The following is a 13026-nucleotide window of genomic DNA, read 5'->3' as shown; positions in this document are numbered from 1 at the left end:
AAACAATTCAAGAGTCAGTCTGGATATGTGAGAACAACTCTAAATCCTGACAGGCAGAAATCAAGAGCACATAACTCTATTTCGAGACCCTGTGGAGCCTCAAAGGAGGCCTTTTCCAAAACCATTCCACCCCCGGCAATCCGAAGTGGCTCACTCATTTGGTTTAAGGTTTTGAGGATTCCTATTAAAATGGAAACAATACAGAAAAGGATTATGCTTTAAGGCATTACTGGGGGAGCAGCAGTGTGTGTGTGTGCGTGTGCGTGTGTGTGTGTGTGAGAGAGAGAGAGAGAGAGAGAGACACAAGTCTGAAGTCCTACTACGTGTGTTTGAATTCCCCTGACTTTCTTCCCTCCCAGGCTTAGTCAAATTATATAACCCGTCTTTACGCACACATGACTTGGGCTGTGTGAAAATGAAATGAGGTAATGTAATTAAAGTTTCCAGCATCCTGCCCAAGCCAAAAAGGAGTAATTATTGTTGTAACCAACACTGGTCACTAACAGAGCTCCAATTTGTTACCAGTCTAGGGAAGGGGGCCGAAGGTAGTGAGCCTTCCCAGGCAGAAAGGTACAGAGAGTGTTGAGACCAGGGACCTTGCCAGAGCAACCAGTCTGGGTCAGAGCATTGTACTTGGGCATGAGTTTGGGGATCCAGAGGGCACTGAATAACTCCAGTGCCAGGGAATGATTAGGGTTGGAAAAAAGAAGAAAGAAGGTACATCCAGGTGGCAACATAACAATGACTGATTTTATGAAATAAATAGAAGGAGGAAACTTGTATCTTCTTACATAGATGGATTATACAAGAACACCAATTCTGCCCTCTCCTGCATGAATGGATCCTGCTGTGGCCCTACCAATAGGAACATCAGATGTCTGGAGGTACAATGGCTATGAACTGTGATTGACAGCCCGAGAGCCTTACCTCTGGTGAGGAAACAACAGTGTGGAGAGATGAGGTATTTGACCGAGACAGAACTGAATCAAGGTGGCCAACTGGTGCTGTGAGAGCAGGTTTCCTCCCAGTCTTTTCTAAAGCCTGAGCTATGCTCGTTATGGGTTAACAAGAGTAAGAATTACAGTACAGAGGATTTTTATCTTCTAGAGTTAATAACTAGTTCAAATCATCGTTTTTTTAGTATATTTTATTGATTGTGCTATTACATTTGTCCTAATTTTTCCCTTTGCCCCTTTCTGCCCGGTATGTGCCTTCCCTCCAGCAACCCCACCTGCCTTAGTTCCTGTCAGTGGGTCATTCGTGTAAGTTCTTTGACTTCTACCTTCCTTATATTACTCTTGATATCAGCCTATCTATCTTGTTCCTACCAATTATCCTTCTTAATCCTTGCACCATTCCCCCATACTTCCCCTTCCCCCTCCCAGTGATAACCCTCAAAATGATCTCTGTATCTGTGATTCTGTCCCTGTTCGGGTGGTTTGCTTAGTTCGTTTTTGTTTTTGTTTTTTAGATTTAGTTGTTGATAGTTGTGAGTTTGTTGTCATTTTAATGTTCATAGTTTTGATCTTCTTCTTTTTCTTAAATAAGTCCCTTTAACATTTCATGTAATAATGGCTTGGTGATGATGAATTCCTCTAGCTCTACCTTGTCTGGGAAGCATTTTATCTGCCCTTCCATTCTAAATGATAGCTTTGCTGGGTAGAGTAATCTAGGTTGTAGGTCCTTGCTTTTCATCACTTTGAATACTTCTTGCCAGTTCTTTCTTGCATGCAAAGTTTCTTTTGGGAAATCAGCTGATAGTCTTATGGGATCTCCTTTGTAGGTAACTCTCTGCTTTTCTCTTTCTGCTTTTAAGGTTCTCTTTTTATCTTTAACCTTTGGCATTTTAATTAATGATGTATCTTGGTGTGGTCCTCTTTGTGTCCATCTGGTTTGGGACTCTCTGTGCTTCCTGGACCTGTATGTCTATTTCCTTCACCAAATTAAGGAAGTTTTCTTTCATTATTCTTTCAAATAAGTTTCAATTTTTTGGTTTTCCTCTTCTTCTCTGGCACCCATATGATTTGAACACTGTTACATTTAAAATTGTCCTAGAGGTTCCTAGCCTCTCCTCATTTTTTTGCATTCTTGTTTCTTCTTTCCATCTGGGTTGAATGTGTACTTCTTCCTTTTGTTCCAAACTGTTTATTTGAATACTGGCTTCCTTCCCTTCACTGTTGGTTTCCTGTTTATTTTTATTTATTTCACTTTGTGTAACCTTTATTTCTTCCTTTATTTTTTTTGCTGTCCTTAATGAGTTCTCTGAGCATCCTTATCACCAGTGTTTTGAACTCTGCATCTGACAGGTTGGCTATCTATGTTTCATTTAGTTCTTCTTCTGGGGTCTTGCTCTATTCTTTCATTCGAGCCATATTTCTTTGCCTCTTCAATTTGGCAGCCTCTCTGTGTTTGTTTCTGTGTATTAGGTAGAGATGCTTTTTCTCCCTGTCTTAGGAGCATGGACTATGTAGCAAAGGCACCTGTAAATTGTGTGGGGCAGGTCCTTAGGTAATTGCCAGGGTGGTGCCACCCACTTCACTGCTCTGTGGTTCTTCTTGGGGGGAGAGGGGTCGGAGAAGGAACAATGCCACTGCCTGGCCTCCAGAGGTCCACCTGGCATTCACCCCTGTTTCCAGTCACTTCACCTACATCCTGTATGAGACTGGCATCCTTCCAGCTGCTGCCGTAGGGTTTGCATATGTTCTAAGACCACATTGGCCCTTTATGCAGTGAAATTCTGGCAGTTTCTTCCACCACTCCAACCCCCACTGGTTTTTACAGGCAGAGGTAATGGGGTTTATCTTCCCAGTACTAAAACTCTGGGCTGTGTGGTCTGACTGGGGCTGGGATTACTTGCTCCCAGGGTATTCCTCCCAATTTTTATCTACCACATGTGAATGTGACACCATCCGCTCTGCCACCACTCCCACTGCCACTTATCCATGCCGCACCACCTCCCTACTTCATCTCTGCAACTCTGCCCCTCCTGCCCATCTGGGTAAACATGGCTTCCTTAAATCCTTGGTTGCCAGACTTCTACACAGCTCAGTTTTCTGATGGTTCTGGGTGTTACTAGTTTTTGAGGTCTGGTTGTAATTCTTTCTATGATTGTGTAAGGAGGTGAAGCGCATACCTACCCCTCCATCTTGACCAGAAGTTCCCAGATTATCTTAGTGAATTCCCTTATAGGGTTCCATGTCAGAGACTGAAAAACTGAGTCTCCAATAAGTCCAACATAGCCCATTTCCCCTCCCACTGTTGAAAAAGGTCATTGCTAAATGTGCATATGGTGCCACTCCATTGTCTGTATGCTCCTTCTGGATTGCCTTAGCCAGTATCTGGAATCACAAACACTTTTCTCAACCCCTGGCCTTTAAACTAGGGATGACTTCTACCTCCCAAACCAGAAACAGCCCAATCCCATCTAGTTTCACAAGCAGATCATGGGACTGGTCCTGACTACCATGGGTGTTTATTTTTTGACTAGATTTCCACCCAAGGGGACATTCCCACTGTTCATATCTGCATCTCGGTGCACATTTCTAGGGAATGCTAATTACTAATCACTAGGGGAAAGACACTGATGACAGGCACAGAGCTGGGCCCCAGGAAGTTCTTTGTCAGGGCACTGAGCAGCAAAAAGCAGTTATCCAAACCTTTTCACTAGCTAGATAATCTGCCTCCCAACACAAATCTACAAGAAACATATGGAATTTTGTTGAGGAAGGGAGAATGTTTGCATTTGAAACTGATGAAAAAAAATGCCAATTCTGTTGAGAGCCCAGGACATGCAGCATTTGTCTGGGTAGCTGCTGAAGTCACCTGGATAATTTTAGGAGCAAGTGCCTGATGGTTAGTGAAGGGCGAGAAAGCATTTGTTCTGTTTGAAATGCTTCAGCATTGCCAGTTGGGCGAAAATTTTTTCTTATTTAAGATTACTGACAAAATATAACAGAAACTCTTAACACTGAAGATAAAATCCTAAACAACACTCAGTTAATGCTCAAGTATCTCTTACTGAGAAATCACTATTACATTCTTTGCAAGCTATTTAAAAATCTTTGGAGTCCCAAGCTAGTACAAGTGGTGCCAGATATCCCTGCTCACACACACACACACACACACACACACACACACGCGCGGAAGGAAAGAAGGAGGGAATAAAAAGAAATAGAAATCAAGAGAGACGTAACTTTTTCAAATAGGAAAAGGAAATGAAGGTAGAGCAAAAATTAAGCTTTAAATATTGTTTTCAATCCTGGGCAACTCAGAAACACAGAGATGACAACCTCTCTCTCTCTCTCTCCATTTTTTTCTGCCCAAATCTTATTGGAAATATTAACACTATAGACAAGCCTTTAAAAATCTAAGGCCAAGATTATTCAGGACAGTTTAGAAGGGAACAGACCCCAAATCAGGGCTTCAGGCTCCTTCAGGATCCTACAGATCACCTCCACCTGAAGGTTACAGACAAAATTTTTTTAAATCATCTTTTTATTGAGATATAATTTGCATACGACAAAATGCACATATTTTAAAGTGCATACTTTAATGAACCAATGCAACCCCCCAAACAAGCAAGTTGGTTTTTACTACCCTGGAAAGTTCCCTAGTGCCTTTCCCAGTGGATACCCCTGCACAGCCAGAGAGGCACCCACTGTTCCATTTTTTGCCATAGGTGGATCTTGCCTACTCTAGAATTTCACAAAACTGGAATGTACAGGATGCACTGTATGTATCCAACTGCTTTTACATGGCACCATGATTTTGAGATTAAGCCATGTTATTTAATCCTCCCAGACTGACCCTGTTGTAGACACCATTTTACAGGTGAGCAGACCGAGGCTCAGAAAATGCAGAGGTTTGCAGTAAGTTCAGTTGGCTGGGCTAGAATTGGAAGGTGCGTACTGGGCCTGTCCAGTCCAATGGCAGAGGCACTGATGTTTAAAGTGCCCACTCCTGCCCCATGAACAGAGGAAAAGTAAAATCATCAGAGAATGCTCAGAATTCTAGCAAACAGGCCCCTCTGCCTTCTAAAGGTCTGTACTGAGGAAGCATTTAAAAATATATAAAACACAGAGGTCAGAATAAACTTTTTAAGATTCAAGAGGGGGAAAAAAGGGAAACAGCCTCATAGCAGGCGACTGTTGCAAAATGTAAGAAGTAATGCAAGATGAAATAAAAATATGATAGAAATGTTGGTCATGCTGGTATTAAAAGTAGTAAGATGTTGATGATTTAGGCCTCCGAAGGCGCCTTCACACGCGTTGCTATTATCTAGCTCAGCTGCCGAAACCCGCTGTTTTACAGGCAGGAGAGTGGAGCATCCCGCGACAGCACCTGGGTTATTTATCATTATGTATCACCCCGCTACACTCTATTTTATTATGCTGCCTTTAAAAGGAAGATAATGCAAGTATGGTTAATTTGCTTCTCTTCTTTATCTATACAGTGTCGTGACCCATCACGGCTTTGTCCCACGAGATTTGTTTTTCAACCAAAAAGAAATCCACAAGAAACTCTCCCTAAAAATTCCATTAATAACCTCTTTCAGCGCATATAGGTTGCAAGGTCTGGAACTAAGAATGTTTTAATCTCTTCAGCAAAACAATGTCTCATAATGATGTACAGGACTATTGCTGTACTGATGAAGAATCATACATAATTCAGCACCTTTCACTTGGCACCACTGTGATGTCCTCATTAGCTGTGGCTCACAGTGTCTGTCAGATGGTGTCCATGCGAACGCAGGCATTATATTGTCTTTGAGATGTGCAGCTGCTTCCATGACACTGCCAGTATATAAAAACATGACGCCAGTTTGTTTTATTTAGTGCTAAACCTTCCAGTTTGTAAAAACAAGGCTGACACAGAGCCTGACATGAGGCAGTGAAAATAATTAGCTCTCATTTTCTCAGCCTCCTATTTCCTTCTCCCTGCTGTGTTCTCTTTCCACTAAAACCACCACATGTCAGTCGAAATGGGAGGCAATTAGTGGGCTCATTTCAGTCCCCACAACTGTGCTGAAAAGAAAGTATTTATGATGGCACAATGAACAGCTGAAAGATTAAATAACATTTGCCTTTTGAAAAGAAAATGACTTCTAGCTAAATGGGCAATTTTTGATTATTCTCAAACAAGCTTAGAGTAGTTGGTTTTTAAAATACAAGAAAGGAAAATGAGTCATTTTTAGGTGAAAGAATCAAATAAAACTTGACACAGTAATGCAAATAACTGATGTTTTATTGCAAAATATGTAAATGCGTTATAGCCTTAACAATGGCTTGTGTCTAAGGTCAGGGCGGACTGGTGCCAAGGAGACACCAGTGGCGATAAGGTTGTTATGTTGCGTTTTGGGGGGTTGTTATTTGAGTTATGTACGAGGAAATGGGACTGGGGATGATGTTAAAATAACGTGAAATCAAGTGAGACATACTTTCATATGATGTATTAGACACTTGGCTGTCTCATGTGTGAAAGGAGCATTTTTATTTTCTAAAAATTGTACTTGAAATGGGAAGGTACCAGGTATTCATCCTGGAGAAAGAGAACAGTAAGTCTTGCTCTTGATTTTTGAATAATTAAGAATCTATTGTATCTTAGAGTAAATTTCTTAACCAATATGGAAGGTGGTCTGGCTGCCCTAATTACTGCTTAAAAAATTTTTTTAATACTGAGAAGTGGGCTGCAAATAAACTTTTACCCAGGACCCTCAAAATATGAAAGCAGCTTTTCTACATACTAAATTGTCCTCCACCTCCCATGACTCCAGAAACGAAGATATTTGAATGACTCCAAGAAATATGATATTTGAAAAAAACCACTGGCCTCCTTAGTGGGCGTTGTTACCAGTGGGACCACTCCCAGCCCACATTATCGGGGTCTTCTCTCTGTAGAACTTAACAGTAAGCCCCAGAGGCTTTGAAAAACCTGGGACTACGACTGTTTCAACATTAAAAAGAAAACCACAAATTAAAATTTTGTTTCTCTTTTTCCATAAGTATGTCTTTACTCTTTACAAATTCAAACCCAAATTCTGATTCATACAATGTGGTCAGTGCACCTGTATGAGCTGATGGCGACTCAGGAGACCTGGGCCAACGGTGGACTCAGTGGGAAGCTTGAGCTCTCTTTGACCTAACTGGACATATTATTATAGCTGGAAGCTGGCGATGATGGGCTTGTAATTTGTTCAAACCTAGGTCTTATCATGTATACTTCCTTGCTATGAGCTATTTTAAAAGGAATTCATAATCTCGATTACAAAGCCCAAGAAAAGTGATCCAACAGTGTGGTGGAGTCAGCTCTCAGGGTATGATGCTTACTTCTCTTCCTGACTTCAAGTTCAGTGATGTCAGATTGGTCACATAAAATTGGCCATAGTGGGAGTATTTACACCATGGAAATCCACAAACACTGAATGTCAGGGTTGCTTTTTCCAGGTGTTAGACCTTTCCCGGCACACCATCTCCACACATCACTGTCAACCCAGCAGCAGGCACGGAGTGAGCACCCCTCCCCGGTGGGCCCCAGTGTGTGGACCGAGGCCCGACCCGTCCGGAGTCTACTGCCACAGTCTAATTAGAGAGCAGCAGCAAGTCCGGTAGTCAGATTCTGGACTGCATTTGTTCCTTTGCTGTCAATTAAAACTTGATTTCTCATAGAACCCTCCCACTGTAAGCTTATGTACTTAGTCACACAAACACGTGTGCATATATTTCCCCCCCAAAATAGCTGATCTGGAGAAATAAATTTCCCTACACTGAATTTTTAATAAACACAAGATATGTCAGAGTAAAGAAAAGCACTGGATTTAGCTGTTCTGAAATTTACAAAAGGTGTTGGCTTTTTTACTTCCTTACAAAATCCTTTTCTTTGTGCCCTGTTATTTTATTCATGTTTATCCATTTATGGAAATTACACAATAGGGGGAAAAGCCCTATTTGACCATTTTCGATATTTATAGTGCTCTGAGAAAGGGCCTGGAGATTCAATTGCTTTTATTAAATGCAACATTTTATAAGCAATCTAATAAAGACCTAAAAGTACAGTAATAAGTGAAAATATATATAAAAAGCAGCTTTTTAAAAACAAATAGCTGAAACAACTGGAGAAACAGTATGAATGACTGAATTTCTCTGAGTGGAGAGTAGGAGAAAGGACCATGGTGGGGTGGGACGTGAGCGAGGGACAGGTGGACAGGAAAGCCTTCAATCTGCTGGGGCAGTAAGTGCTGCTTCCCCCTCTTCAAAATGCACCTCTTACGTTCTCTTTCTGGTTCGCTGGCTCCTTCAAAATACTGCTCTAGCCCTGGCTGGTGTGGCTCAGTGGACTGAGTGCTGGACTGCGAAACCAAGGGTCACCAGTTCAATTCCCAGTCAGGGCAAATACCTAGGTCGCAGGCCAGGTCCCCACTGCGGGGTGCTTGAGAGGCAACCACACACTGATGTTTCTCTCCCTCTCTTTCTACCTCTCTTCCCTTCTCTAAAAATAAATAAACAAAATCTTTTTAAAAAGTATTATAAAAAAAGGAAAAACCCAAAATACTGCTCTAAAGGAAACCAGAAAGGATGGTCATCTGGTGAGAGCTGCCGGAGTCAGGAAACCTAGCCCTGTGCAGGGGCCCGCTGAGGCCAGGGCGCTGGGAGAGCCGGGGGTCTCCCCAACCCCAGGGCCTTCTCTGTGACAGGTAATCAACCAGACCCGCAGGAGCCCCGCGCCAGCCAGGTTTCCTTGCCTCACTAGGAAGAGGAGGAAATAAGGACTCGAGGGACAAAGTGTGTGACTGTCCAGCCCATACAAGGAATGGACAGCCTCCCAAGTAGTTCCTTCATAAAATTCCTTTTGAATTTTTATGACACAAAGCCTCAAAAAGATCTTAGTGAGAAAACTGCTGGCCTGCTGGGTGATTTGACAGTTTATTCCTTGGCAATGTGAGAATCAATATTTCTGACTGGTGAATTTATGACAGATATATTAGTAAACTCCATGCAGCTGAATATGCCAATGAGGAAGGGTGGTTGGCCACCCTGGGGAGTGTCGGAAGCTTCCTGGGATTCTGGAAGCCCCTCTCCTTTGTGCCAAGTCAAAGGCCTTAGATGATCAAACAAGGTACTTTCCACACAAAACAAAATGGTAATTTAGTATTAACTGACTCCACCCCCATTTTTATTACCAATATACTTATTTGGGGGGCAAAGATACTTTCAATAATGGGTCAGCATGACAGTATGTTTGGGCCCTTGCCCTGGATCTGCCCCTTACTAGCAGGGACTCTGGGTAAGGAACTTGACCTCTCCCCTTCCTCAGCTTCCTCTTAGGGATAACACAGTGATAATGCTTCCTGTGATGGGGGGGGGGATTGTAACAATTACATAAGAAAAGTGTTTGTAGAATAGTTGCCATAATGCCTGTCAAAGGTATAAAATATTATAAGTACCATGAGCATTTCAAGCCCTTAGCACAGGACACTTGAGCTGAGAAAGACCCAATTTCTGCCAATGCCATTGTCATGATTCCAAGGCTGCCTCCACATATAATGCTCTTTAAATGAATAATTAATTGTACTCTTTAAAAATAAGTCAAGAAAATGAGGAAAACTCGTTCTCACTTATTATTTACTTGATTTAAATTTTCAGTGCATAAAGCCTCCGGCCCAATCATGTTCCCTGCCAGGCTGTCTGAGGAGAGGAAGGGGGAGCGGCCGCCACGTTGCGGGAGAACTTGCAGTGTGCGTGGCGCCGGTGTCCGTCTGTCCAGGGAGGCCTGGTTCTCCGGAGGAGTGAGTCGGACCTGGGCCAGCCTGCGGCTCCGCACCACAGCCGCAAGCACAGGCTCCCACATGTGAGTGGCGGGCAAACCCACCTCACTTAGGTGCAATAATTCATGTGGTTATAAAATGAGGCTAAAACAACAACAACAAAAATTAGTTTGACTTCTTAGACCAAAAAGTTGTCAGGTCTTTTACTGAAAGTTTTTTTCTTCTCTCTGTATTTATACATTTGTGTATAAGGTAATATTTTTTGCTGTTTCCTCTTAGTAGGTCAGCTCCTTAGCTAACATACCAATTTTAAGTGGCACTTAGCTGGTGGTCCTTCTCAGATGCAATGGGAGAGGCAGCTTGCTGCCATACATTATTCCCAAAGGTTGTTATTGGACACACCTTTCATGTTGTTTGTAACAGAAAAGATGAAATGGGCAAGCAAATGTCCCTGACATGCAAACTCCGGTTTGGAGAGAACTTCCAACTCCAGGGTCCTCTGGTCACTTATTCTGGTCATGGAGACGGGGCTATGGTCTCTACCTTCTCTGTGAAGATGGGTGTGGGAAAACTCAGTTAATTGGGATTCTGAGGATGTCTTTTTTCCCTGAGGTCTACCTTTAAGGGTCACAGTAACCAGGCTTCATGTGGGGAACTGGAATTTCTATTTAAAGCACATCTGTGAGGAAGTGTTTCATAATGCGAGGGTGAGGCTGGCATAACCTGCTAGGTTAGAACTGGATGGAAGTAGGATGATTTTGTGAAAGTTTACACGTGGCTCAAAGTCTCGAGTAAGGTATAACAGCGAGCACATGTGTAGCACAAAGGAGATAATAAAGATGTCATTTCTGGTCTCAGCTCTGTCCTGGCCTCCGCTGAGCTGGTAATGCTTTCACTTTCTATCAGTTTCCTAATCAGTGATGACAACACTGTGCCTTGTGCATCTCACAGAAATGCCAAGGGAATAAATGAGATGACATTTACGAAACAATCTAAGCTGGTTAGAAAGAAGTACTTTCTAAGCACGAGCTTTAATCACTATATTTAGGAAGTTATTTGCAAACAACACCACGAACCCCTTTGAACCACGTTTCAAAATTCATCCCTTCCAAAAAAGCTTTTCCCGGTTAAATTCACCCATTTCAATGGCTTCTTTATATTTTTAGCACCTTGGCATTACATCCACTTTGTGTATTTCACTTTTCAACCAATTATAACATCACCGGTCCTGCCACCACACTAGAAACCTCAGCAACAACCTGGCCCCTCCCTGTCACTCACTCGTCTCCGGCTAGTGACAAAGTCCCATCGGGTCCATCTCAGAGAGTCCTGGAACCCGTGGCACTTCCACAGCCCGATAAGCTATGAGTTCCTTGTAAGCCTCAATTATACTTTTTGACTTTGTATTTTCAGTATTTCGCCTGGAGCCAGGCACACAGGAGGTCCTCAGTAAATGTATGCAAATGAATGGGTGAAATTATTTCTCTGCACAGGTGACCACGGATCAGCAGAAAACCAAAAGTTGCGGTGACTTTAGGCCTGTGGGTGACCAATGACTCAAGACGTCTACACAATTATGGTCAAAAACAGACCCTTGTATTTGGTATTGAGTATCATTTATAGCTTCTAATATTTACTCAAAATTTATTTTTTAATTTTCCACATTAATAAATCATTCTGTTGTTAGTTGAAACGTGTTTTTTTGGTTGAGACTATTCTTGACCAAATCTCTTTCAAGTAAATTCTTTCCTCTTTTTTTATTACCCACAAGCCATAAAAACATTTAAACACAGAGTACTCATTAATGAAGTGCCATGGAGTCAAGGGTATCAAAGAAGGCAAATTAAAATGTGCAACTTGTTTACCGTGAGGTGGGCTGGGAGGTGCTCACAGCTGGAGAATCTTGGGGTTCGAAGGGCCGGTGCTTACTGTTGGGGGCAGAGGAACTCACTGTCCTGCCTCCTTTCTGTGCCTGCTTCTAACAACTGGCATGAAGAGCCAATGACCCATTGCCGAGGAAAACAAAAAGTATTCTTAGACGGAAACCCTGGAGTGAGAGCAGCTCTCACTCAACCAAGTTATGTGGCTAAAACAAGGGAGGTGAAGATTTCCATTCAGCAAAAGCACCCACACGCCTGCAGCAGTGTAGGCAAGACACTCTGTCCAGTGTCTAGAAAGAGCATCTTTGGAAGCCCCGGATGAAAACTCAACCCCTCGCAACAATTTCCACTGATTTCTAAGCACTGGTTCCAGGGATGGCCTGGGTAAGCCTCATTTAATTAGCGAAGGGCCAGTGGGCCGGTGGGGGCCAACACCAGCTCTGCCAGAGCAACTGCCTGCAGGCTGGGAGGAGCCGTGTTTACAAGTTCTCGTGGCTGCCTCCAAGGAAAGGTGGGAACTGTGTAGCAGCTAAGGGCTTGGTTCTGGGGTCCGAGACAACTGCATTCAAATCTGAATTTTGCTACTTGCTAGCCATGTAGCAAGTAATTTAACCCTTGGACAAGTAATTTAACCTTTCAGAGCCTCGGTTTCTTCATTTGTAAATAGGGGAAATAATATCAACACCTCACTACTATATGCCTAGAATGCTGCAAGTGCTCCATTAGTATAAGTTACCATTATACTAGCTCCTTATGGGAATCCAAAGTAACACAAAATATTGTGATTCCAACTTATATGCCACCTAGGCCTAATAAGTTTTCCAGACTCTAAATATAACATAAAGCGAACGCCTGATGGAATGAAGCTCGGTTAAATGTCCAGCTGCCCTATTTGGAGTTGATAATCTGAGTTTCCACATTGCCCACTGTTCTATTCTTAATGTCGTTTTACTTCTGGTACTAAAAGCTGGTTCCCCTTAAGAAACAGGAAACAGGATGCCAGGAGCCAAGCAGCATAAACACTTGCTCTGGTACTCACCGCCCCTCCCCATCCATGCTCTGCTGTGAGTTTCCTGGAGGATCTGGGTGGCAAGAGAGTTAAGATTCCTAAACTGGATCACAGACGCAGCTGGCAGCATTTCTAAAGTCTACTTTATAAAGTCTATCAACTTACTCAGAATAAAGTTACCAGCTGAGCAGGGGTGGGGGGAGGGGCAGTATATAAAACCATGGAGTTCTAGGATAGAAAAAGAATAAAGTAGGTTGAATTTTTATGTTTATTTTTAAATTGAATTTCTTGGAGCGACATTGGTTACTACAATTATTATACAGGTTTCAGGCATACAGTTCTACATCATCTATATATTGTATTGTGTGTTCACCACC

At 42.6% G+C, this 13026-nt stretch overlaps 1 protein-coding gene across 6 annotated transcripts in view; it reads right to left on the bottom strand.

Moving 5' to 3' along the window:
- MAP3K20 (mitogen-activated protein kinase kinase kinase 20) overlaps window positions 1–13026 on the bottom strand; it is a 159805-nt gene that overhangs the window by 13609 nt on the left and 133170 nt on the right. The gene's annotated exons all lie outside the window — the stretch shown is intronic.

This window comes from Artibeus jamaicensis, unplaced genomic scaffold, assembly GCF_021234435.1.
Source record: "Artibeus jamaicensis isolate MK-2021 breed Jamaican fruit bat unplaced genomic scaffold, CSHL_Jam_final contig_391, whole genome shotgun sequence".
Lineage (NCBI taxonomy): Eukaryota > Metazoa > Chordata > Mammalia > Chiroptera > Phyllostomidae > Artibeus > Artibeus jamaicensis.
This window is presented reverse-complemented; position numbering and strand designations above follow the sequence as displayed.